This window comes from Xiphophorus hellerii, chromosome 2, assembly GCF_003331165.1.
Source record: "Xiphophorus hellerii strain 12219 chromosome 2, Xiphophorus_hellerii-4.1, whole genome shotgun sequence".
In the NCBI taxonomy this organism is placed as follows: Eukaryota; Metazoa; Chordata; class Actinopteri; order Cyprinodontiformes; family Poeciliidae; genus Xiphophorus; species Xiphophorus hellerii.
Genome location: NC_045673.1, coordinates 13967659 through 13978457, shown reverse-complemented (window position 1 = coordinate 13978457; position 10799 = coordinate 13967659).

The window sequence follows — 10799 nt, the reverse complement described above, 5'->3', positions numbered from 1 at the left end:
CTCTATACAGATTAAAAATGTACTTTAAAAGCAAATATGAAAGGACTGGATTGCTCTTTCAATTTGCGAACTTATTCAAAGGTCTGGATTTAAAATCGTAAAAGGTTACAATATCTGCGTTACGCAATGCAAGTGACGGGGGAAAAAAAACAAAAATTACCCACTTTTGTGAAGAACGGTGGAAATATTTTATTCGGAAAAAAAAAAAAAGATCGTATAACGTCAAGTTTTTTCCGGAGTAACCCGAGAAGCTGGAGGAGCAGCGGAGGGCGCGGAGAGCGACGAGCCTCTGCTGGCCGGCTGCGCCTCCTCCATAATGTATGGAGAGGACAAAGGCAGCACGGCTGGATTTCAAACTTAACTTTGAAAGAGCCGTAACCCAAGCCCGGACTATCCGACAACAGCGGATCCGCATCAGCTGAAAGGATGATGCGTCTTTTTCCACCTGCAATCTGTCTAATAATCACCGACAGCAGGTAAATGAGCTGTGCACGGAGCTTTGGATGCTCGTATAAAACGCGGCGCACTGGAGGCCTGCGCTTGGAGAAACTTTTGCGCACGCATCGACGCGAGAGGGGAGGTCCTGCACAGCCTGGATGCCGGTAAGTCAAATTCTTTGCCTGCAGCCTGAAGAAGCTTCATTGGAAAATACAAGAAAAGTGTATGTTGTATTCGATTTCTCCTAATTAGGTAACTTTTCACATCTATTTAAGACTGAGATATACAAATTAAAGGGTGCAATATATTTTTTAAGCCTTCTCTTTTAATTTCTGTTCAGGTTCGCAGCTTAGGAAAGTTTTGTTAATTTCCATGATCAAAAACGAGAAATTAAAAGTACATAAAGAAAGAAACAGAGCAATATTTTGCTCTATTTTTTTTTTTTACTGATTTAGTCTTGGATGCTGAACCCGGGCATCGCTGCATGACAAATTGTCCAACCAAGATAAAAGTATACAAAGTCTCCAGCCTGAATCTGACTTCATCAAGTGAATATTGATATTTAAGCTAATCTAGTGAAGTGGAGGAAATCAGGATAAATGCTGTCTGAGTTCAGCAGCCCGGAGAAATAGCAAACCGGCACTCTGTGTGGGGATTTAAAAGCAATTCTGTTTTGTTTGTAGAAACTTCAACACGGATGGTGGTGAGGTATTTCAAAAAACACTAAAAGTCCTTAAAGAGTTTGTTGCTATAAATATGAAAAATACTGTTGTTTTTCTGCCATAAAAAGTTCCTTCAAGCTACATGTGTTAAAATACTCAAACACCATCTGCTGGCAAATATTTTCTCCTTCATTTGGCTCAAAATTCAAGCTAGTCCAGCCAGGTATTTATCGAAAGAAAGCATTTCCTACCCGATGAACTTGATGCTCACAAACAACAGCTACGGCCCTTATCAGCTCTCTGCCTGATCTATTTGTGGCATAAACTGTGTAGATTCTTTTTCCCTCACATTTAGTTTGTGTCTCAGAGAATCCAGTTGTTCCAGCAGAGACTGAACATGAATCTGTCCTCGACACTTTTTTTTATTTCCACAGAGCTCAGTTGCAAAGAAATCCGCTCCCTCCATCCTTTTTTCTGTCTCGACAACGAGCACCGGACATCTCTGCTACATATTGCCTTTGAAAATGTATTTTTGGCAAGAAAAAATGTTTTTTCTTTCATGATTGCGATAGATGTCCGGATGGCATTGCAGTGCCTTTTTGTTCTGTGGGGCATGGCTCCAAATGCTATTCTAGTTTAGGAAGATTGTTTTTCAAACAATGATTAGGATCAGTTTAGGATTCATACTTGTGACATATTGTCACTATAAAATACCTGTGAAGTCCCAAATGTGGAGCTGAAGGTGAAGGAATGGTCAAACCTACTAATTAGCTACTAGTTTGTGCAGATTTCAGACAAGAAAGAATATCTTTTAAGAAGGAGCTAACTCTATTTCTTAAAAATATGCCTCATTTTTAATGTCTCTCCTGGCCCTCAAATGTTTATCACACGCTTAGTTAAAAAACAACCTAAATAAACTGGGAGAGTTTCAGTAGCTTAGAATCATAGACATAACATTTTAGAGGGCTAAAATTGCAAGCTCCAACTTATCAAATCAAGTTGTTCAGAAAAATTATGAGAAGAATCTAGATTGTTTTATTGGTGCTAAACGTTGACTGTAGCCAGTTGCCTAAATAAAACGACTGTGTTGCTGCTGCCTGTTGCTCTCCCCATGCTGTTGCCACATCAGACAGTTTCTGGACGTGCCCCTGTACCTCTCCGGCATCCCTCATCGGCTCCTCAGGAATGCGCAGCCCTGTGCGTAAAGAGGCGCAGCGGAAATGTACTGTCCCACCCAGGGCCGCTCATGGAGGCGGCAGAAGGAGAGGGAAGAGGGCGGGAGGAGGGCGGCGTGGATTACTATCCTGCCTGTGGGTTAAGATGCTTACCAACTAATTACCTGTCCATGAAAATCCCTCGCTATGCAGCCGGGCAGGCAGGGAAGGACAGTTGGAGATCTGGAGGGAGGATTCGCTGTGGACTGAGGAAATGCAGAAATATATCTGTTTTCTGATCTCTTGTATATTGTAAAGACTGGTCAGCTGTGCTGTATTGCTGCTGGAAACTTTTGCTTTTGACAGCGGGAAGAAGCTCCTTTGGTGTAAAGTGTTGACTGGGGGATGTTGGATTATCTTTGTAAGGTAGGAGGCTCTAATCTACAGGAAGTGACGGTTCTGCATAACTTATTTAAAAAAGAAAAAAAGACAAGGAAACTAAGAATTAGTCATTTTTAGTATCAAACCTCCAACACAGATGTATTAAAATGTGTCTTTGCAATCTGCTTGTTTTCAGTAGATGCTAACGACATGGTCAGCAATGAATTTATCTGCTGCTGCTGCCAGATCTGATTATAATTTACCCTCTTTTTCATGACTTCCACTCTCCATCAGCTTTACTGGAGATGTAGGCTAATAGTCATCACTTACATGTCCATTATCAGTAATAAGAGCAGCCCAGATATGAGGAGCGACTAAAAACACTCAGCTACAATGAAGCACCTTCAGGAGGTTTTGATGGATGCTCAACTTCTTTCTCTCTCTCTCTCTCTCTCTCTCTCTCTCTCTCTCACACACACACACATACACGCATGCTTTTTGCTGTATTGATCTTTCCCGGAAAAGGGGAAGATGAGCCCTGCTTTGGGACCCATTTGGGGCATCTCAAAAATCACTTAGCACATCATTCCCTACAGCCAGAATCAATCCGAGTTGGAGATCTTCTCTCGCAGAGGCTGGGGGAAAAGATGCCAAATACTGCAATCTGTAGGTAACATTTAGAGCTGTATTTTGGTTGAAGTAAGATAAGCGGAGCTGCAGGCCTTTTCAGGCTGCAGCAGATGGCACAGGTGGATTTATTCTCCGTCCTGTAAAGTAGAGATGAGGAAAGGACAGCAATGTTTCCACTCTGCATAATCTTGCAAAGACCTCCGGCACAAGCTTTGCTGAACTCAGGAGAGGTCATCAGGGGTTAGCAAGCGTCTCTGCTAGGCAGGGTCAGATCCTGGCATCACGGTGCACAAAGGGTTTAAGGAGCTATGGAGCCCATCATAAAACACCAGTGGTTCAAAGTCTTTGTAGTAAAACATCAGACAAAGTGCCAGAGTAATCAGAGTTAGCTTACAGGTGCTCCCTTTCTCCCACCTGTATTTTTTTATTTCTATTTTTTTGTGGGCAAAAACCGAGTAGCTCTTTTTTTGTCTTCATCATACCAGGACCATCTTCCACCTGGACAATAGGAGGCGCTGTTCCACCTGCTCTGTACCGTGTCCCTCAGTTTGTTTTTTTAAACTCCAAAATAAAGAGAAACAAAGCATAAATGCATTTGAAAACGTTTTTGTAACATATTTTGAACTGAATGTCAAATAGCGTCTTTATGGATTTAAAAACATCAAAGATGAGAAAAGCCGACTCAAATTTATTTATGCATGATGATTTGACATTTGTATTTTTACATAAGCGTGAAAATAAAATCAAGTTAAATTTAATTTACTGATAATTAGATTTTTCTACCACAAAAAACTAAATAAAAAAACCCATTAAATTTATATATGTATATATCAAAATGTTTTGTATTTTAACATATATATATTTTACTGGTTTCTGATGATAAAGTCCAGTTTCCCAAAAGTGACACATTTTGTATCGTCGAAAGCTTTAATTATTTCGTACCGGATTGTTTCTGGGAATGAAATGGAGCATGTGTCAGCTTGTAGCAGCTGGGGAGGCGTTTTGTACCAAAGTGACAATAAAATATTTATATTCATTGTCTATAATCTACTCACACTCTGTGGAGAAATTTGATTTTATGACTTCATTTAATAAAACCTGCAGCAGGAAGTCCCTCAGAGGGAGTCAGCCTGATAAACTGTCATGACCTTTCATATTTCATAAGAGTCTCCTGGCCCAAGCAGAAATCACTTCCACAGTAAATGGAAATATGTTGGGACATAACAATTGACAAAAAGTAAATGATCATCATTTAAACTGTACTTTAGATTTATAATCATGGATGGCACAGAGCTTCCTTCTTATAACTTAAGTTTTAAGCATTTTAAGCAAATGTTATATATTTATTTTTATCAATTTAATTCTATTTTAGCCATTAACAGTTTTATTATTATGTGTTTAGTCAAATTATTTTATTCTTCTTGTAGGTATTACAAACCATAGGTACGTAATTATTTATTTTTTGCGTCATTTTTAGATTAAAAAAATGTTTTGAGTGTTTTTATGTCTCCTGTAGTGTCTTTGTAAATCTTATTGTCTCATGTTTTCTCACTAAACTATACAGTCGTGTTTCCTCCATTTCTCATCTTCTACAATTTGTTTATGAATTTTATGTTAATATGTGAGTTTGCTTTCTTAGTTTGGTGATTTGATTATGGACATATTTTGTTATTTTTGTCAGTTTTTCACCTTTTTGTCTCACTCTAGTGGGGAAAGTCCTCTGGATGTGCAGTGTGATGGATGATGTGGGACTGCGCCTCCATCTCCTCCTGTTCTGTGTATGGCACTGGTAGAATTCACTGTCAGAGCACACAATCAGTGAATTACCATAGGGCCATAAACAGAGTAGAGACAGAACCATGCAGTCCTCCATCTGCTCAAATGTCAGCTGTTTTTACTCCCATCCTCTTGGCCCGTTTTGGCACTAGCACATTTTTGCTTTGTTCCTTGTTGTTTGAGCAATCATGTGTAGTGCCAATATGGGCTGAGAGAAAGACTCGGCTGTGCGTCTTCTCCAGGATGATGTTAGCATCTTCTGTGTTTCATCGGACTGACAGGACGAGCTACTGATCTCATCGATTGCGGGCGTCCTATCAGATGTCCCTAGGTTGCTATGGAGGGTGGTGTTAGAGACGCGGCCCCGTGTAACCCGAGCGTTGGTCGGCACAGTAGATCAGGTGGCGGCGACTCTCTCCCACAGTGTTTGGCAATGGTAGAACTCACTCTGGTGGGCTGGAAGGATCCGGTGGTTCTAGACTTGCCAACAACTGACTGAGAGCTTTGAACCTGCTGATCTCCACCAACACATCAGGAGCTACAGAAGACCAGAGCCTTACACAGACACTCATGTTTCCTGAGGTTTATACATTTTTTCATGTTACAGCCGTAGGTTTCAGTGTAGTTTAGTTGGATTTTATGTGATGGACAAAAAAACCCAGACATCTTTTAAGAGTGACTTGCATTTATATTCAGCCCCTCCTGAGTCATCCATCTGTACCTGCTGGTCCCGTCACAGGGGAGCTGGTGCCTCTCTACACCCTTATGGGTCACCAGTCCATCACAGAACAACACACACTCTTACCTACATGTGACCAATTAACTTGACAGTCATGTTTTTGGACTGTAGGAGGAAATTAGAGAATGGGGCAAACATGCAAACTCCATGCAGACGGAGTGATTCAAACTAGGGACCTTCTTGATGCAAGGCAACATTGCCAGCAACTACACCACCACTGAGTCAGTACTTTATAAAAACATGTTTTGCTGCAATCAGAACTTCAAGTCAGTTTACCAGCTTTTTCATGTCTATACTCTCTTTGCAAAATAGTTCAAGCTCAGTGAGATGTGACGGGATCTTCCCATAGGTTTTCTTCCTGGATTGCCCTGCATTTCATTGTTCCTGAGGAAGGACAGCATCCCCACAGCATGATGCTGCTCCTACCACTTCACTGTTGAGATGCTTTTTAGTATTGTGGGTTTGAGTCCCAGCCTGGCGTCTCTCTGTATGGAGTCTCCCTGTGCATGCATGGTTTTTACTCCGGCTTCCTCCCACAGTCCAAAAACACGACTGTCAGGTTATTTGGTCTCTCTAAATTCTCCTTAGGTGTGTGTGGTGTGTGTGTGAAAGGTTGTTTGTCCTGTTTGTCTCTGTGCTGTCCTTCACATATTAAATAATGAATGGATGTATTTGTTAAGGAGGATTTGTGTTAGTTTTGACTTATGAATGTCAAAAAGATTAATTTTGCTCTTATGTGACGACAGATGAGAGCAAATTTGTGCTACATTCAAGCTTGTGTTGTTATTCCTTGATCTTCATGATGCTGTTTGATCATTAATGTTCTTTAGCAATCCTCTGAGTAAAACTATATTAATATTGAGATTAAATTAAACCCAGGTGGACTCTATTAACCAATAGAGTAACTTCTGAAGGTTGCACTGGGTTTTATTTTGGGGTGTCAGAGTGAATTGGGCTCACTACAAAAGCACATCACTCCATAGGCTTTTATTTGGAAAAGCATGTCTTAACAATGTGTTGTTTTCCTTCCTGTTCAGGTTTACACACTACTTTGTGTTTGTCTATCACATAAAACACATATAAATACTTTAGCAATTTCATAAATGTTCTAGATGACGAATACGGCTGCTGTGGCGGTTTACGAGGGAGCGGTCTCTGATGCTGGTCATGTGTGAGAGGCTGCAGGCGGAGCAGCGAGGGGTTCAGGCTCACCATCCCCCACTGAGCGTTCTTGCAGTCTCAGAACACCTCAGAGATCCGTTTGATGGAGGAGAAGAAGCCAAACATAGGAATCCATCACCAGTCCAGTGATTCTGCTGCTCAGGGTTGCTTTACTCCCCTCACAGATGTGTGGCGACCCTCAGTGGTTTGTCTTCACCACGGTTTGCTGGTTGTGACATCAAACCTCTTATGTAATCCTAGACCTAAAACACTGGAGGTATGAACTGAGGCAGACTTTGATTATTGAACCATAAGACATCAAAACATGCAGAGGCCATTAGGCACACACTTCTCTGATCAATAAATCAGTGATGTTCATGGGCCGAAAGAGGAGCTCAGCCAACGGTGAAACTTGATCTGTTTCCTAGTCAAAAATGGTCTGAGCAGAAGATAAATTATTTCAAAGTTATCAATCTCTACGCTGAAGTTCTCATACCTTCCTCTAGTGTTTCAGGTGAAGCTAACAGTTTATTCTAGCACACAAAGTTTTGTTCCACGTTTAAAGAAAGCAAGATTTAAGCAAAGATTTAAGCTCTCGAGAATCACAAGAAACATTGAAAACACCCTCGCATAAATCTTTAATTTGTAAAATTTACATCAAAATGCACTGAAGTGACTGAGAAAAACTGTAAGTTTGTATGTTGCCTTTGCTCAATTTTGTGAGGCAAATGACATATGCAGTGAAAATGTGAAAAACACGTATTCAGTGTCTTCTGCTTATGTGTTTCACTAAATACAGCAATGTGTAACTCCACTGTTGATTTCACACGGCTGTGCTAAATGTGAGAATTTTATTTCTGATTAGAGAAATGCACCAGAGCAACTGAGCAACGATGTTAGAACAAGAGACAAAGAATCACTTAAATTATTATTGCAGATCAACTCCAAGAGTCTTGACAGGCATCATAACAAGAATCCAGACACACAGATAGCAATAATAATAATAATAACGATAGTGAAATATGCAAAGAAAACACCACTTGGGAAACATTGGACCTTAAATACATTTCTACTAAATACAAAGAAATATATGTAAGGAAAAGTAATAAAAGATGAAAGGAATAGAAAGTACTACTAATAATAGGAATAATAATTGTGCTCATCTTTTCTAACATAAAATAACAGTAAATACAGTCAGTATGAGGCAGAGGGAAACAGTGTCTCTTTTTACAGCTGTATGTAAATATTTATCTCTATCACAGAATCCTATGTGTTTATTTTATATTCTATGATGGTATTTCTCTGTTTTTAACCATTTCTCACTTTATTTTGTCTGGTGCTACACACGTTTTCACTGCCATCATCGTTACAGAAGACACTCCTAAAATGACTTTTTGCTGCTTAAATGATTCTCCAGCTCCTGAAATCAAAACTTCTAAACCTTTCAAATAAACATTCAGACACCAAACTAAAGGAAACAACAGCTTATTGCCCTGTGCAGGTTTCCTGAAGTGGTCAGCTTCAGCAGCTGATGTCTCTTCATCATGTTTCACTGCAGACACTCAGAGAGTCCATTATGTCCGCCTGCAGAGGATGTGGGGTTAAGTGGTGGCAAGCAGAGCGAAGGAGGAGGTGAGGCCTGTTCGCCGACAGCTGGTACGGGTGATTAGACCCTGCCGTGATGCAGGAGAGGCATCAAAGCTCTTTAGGGAGAATCCCCCTAAACAGGAGGAGGCAAGGACCAAATCCCGATACTTCCTGGTTGCTGAAAATGCCCACAAACTGGGCTTACTGGTGCAGCCGTGCACAGGCTGCACAGCACAGACCATCTGTCTTCCTCAGACTCAGCACCAGGCTGTGGATTACCAGTAGCCGACACTATCACGCCTTTTCTCTCCGAGATGAGGGTAACACTGGAGTTTCATTAGATTAGTCTGGGTGTGGAGGTTAATGGAGCTCCTCATTAATCTCACACACTAATTGCTGTTGTCTCTGCTGTTCTCCTGGCTTGTATATCATTGTATCTGTCACATTATAGGGCAATTACGCTAATTTCAGCTCGACGGCAAGTATCAGATGTTTCATAGCTTTTAAATCCTCACAAGAAGGTGATAAAGGAGAAGCGTCTGAAGGTGGAGCTGTCAATTTGTCATCATCTGTCAGAAAGATGAGATTCTGGAGATTTGCTATTTGAAGAAAATTAGTTAAAATATGTTTTTTTTTTAAGGATTATCAGAAAGCAAAAAAAGACAGAAAAAAATATAATAGAAAGTGTTTTTTGCAGATGCGTTATTTCTGTACCCTTGCTGTGGCTAAAAATTAACCAACTCACCCAAATTAGAGGTGGTGCTTCAGTGTATTTACACACACACCAACGCACATTTCCCGTCCCTGGATTACAGTAATCCGGGGGGTATTTTTAGGACTTCATGAGCAGAGGCAGACTATCAAGGAAAACGGATAGCTGTCATATGACCAGCTGGATTTTCCAGGAATACAGTTAATTATGTCGCGACCTGCAGGAATCCAAACTGATTCTGGACGCAAAGGCAGAATAAATATCTGGGAGTTTATGGGAAACCCAATCTGAGTCACTGGGTTACAAATCCAACTTATAAATGTTGTTATGCATTTCCAAACACACCTAAATCTGGAAATTCATGAAACGTTTAGTAACCTTTAATTGAAATTACTGATTCAGTTTACACAGATTACAGGTAAAAAATGAAGATAAAGATATTTTAGGCTCAACTAGAGCACAAATACCTGAATTTTGGGTTAAAATTATATCAAAGTTTATATAAATAATGATGTCAGGTTGTTGTTTCTTTAATCGGAAGCAGATGTTGTAAAGATGCTGGTCTTTTTTAAAAAAACAAAACCTTAAGGTGGGAATAAACGTAACATAAAGCTGATCTGATTGGTATCTTACAACCACAGACTTTAATGTCTGCTAATGCTAACAAATTATGGGATAACTCTGACATTTGACCTAGTAAATATTTGGTTTTAATTTCCTCCTTTTGGGTTAAATTTGTATCCAGCTCCTGAAATGCTGCGGTTGAAGGTGCAAGCATTTCAAGCAGTGTCAGCAGAAAAGCATTCCCACTCCATCCCCATAGAATAATACTGCCACTACCATGTTTTTCACTACGTGCACTCAGCATTTTCGGACCAGATCATCTCTCCGTCACATCTTTGCTGTGTCTCTTGCATGGACTGTAGTGTTCATTTTGTGGAGGAAGAACTTCTGACAAAGTTTTTCCCACTGCTAAAAACCGGACAAAAACAAAATAGAAACTTTTACTAAAACTACGATTTAAATAAAACAGATCTCTTGAATGGAGATGTAAGCAAGACAAATCAAATTTTAGTCACTTAAAAAGCAGGATGGATTTGAAAAATAGAAAGTCAGACATATTGTTGAACAGCAGGAAGTGAATGAAATCCAGTATTTAACAGGAACACAGTTTTTGAAAAGTGTTAATATTTTATGCACTGGAATTTATTCAAACTGAGCCAGATCTAATGGTAATGTTGCATCATGCACATTTTTGATAATTTCAGCTTTTAAATTGATAAATATGAACTTAAAAATGTTTGATTATTGCAATGGTTTCACAACTTTTTAATTTAGTTGTGCATGTTCCTGCCAAGAGTTTCAAGAAAATGTTAAACCACTTCTGTTGCTTAGTATCTGTTGAATTCAAGACGAGGGATTTAACGAGACTTACGGTCTCTCAGTGATGTTTCTCACTAAATTAGAGGTTGTTTTGTTTGGGAACATTTAAAGGAGATGGACCAAAAATATTATTGTAAAATGTCTGGTTGACTGTATTTTATTTTGAAGGTGTAGAG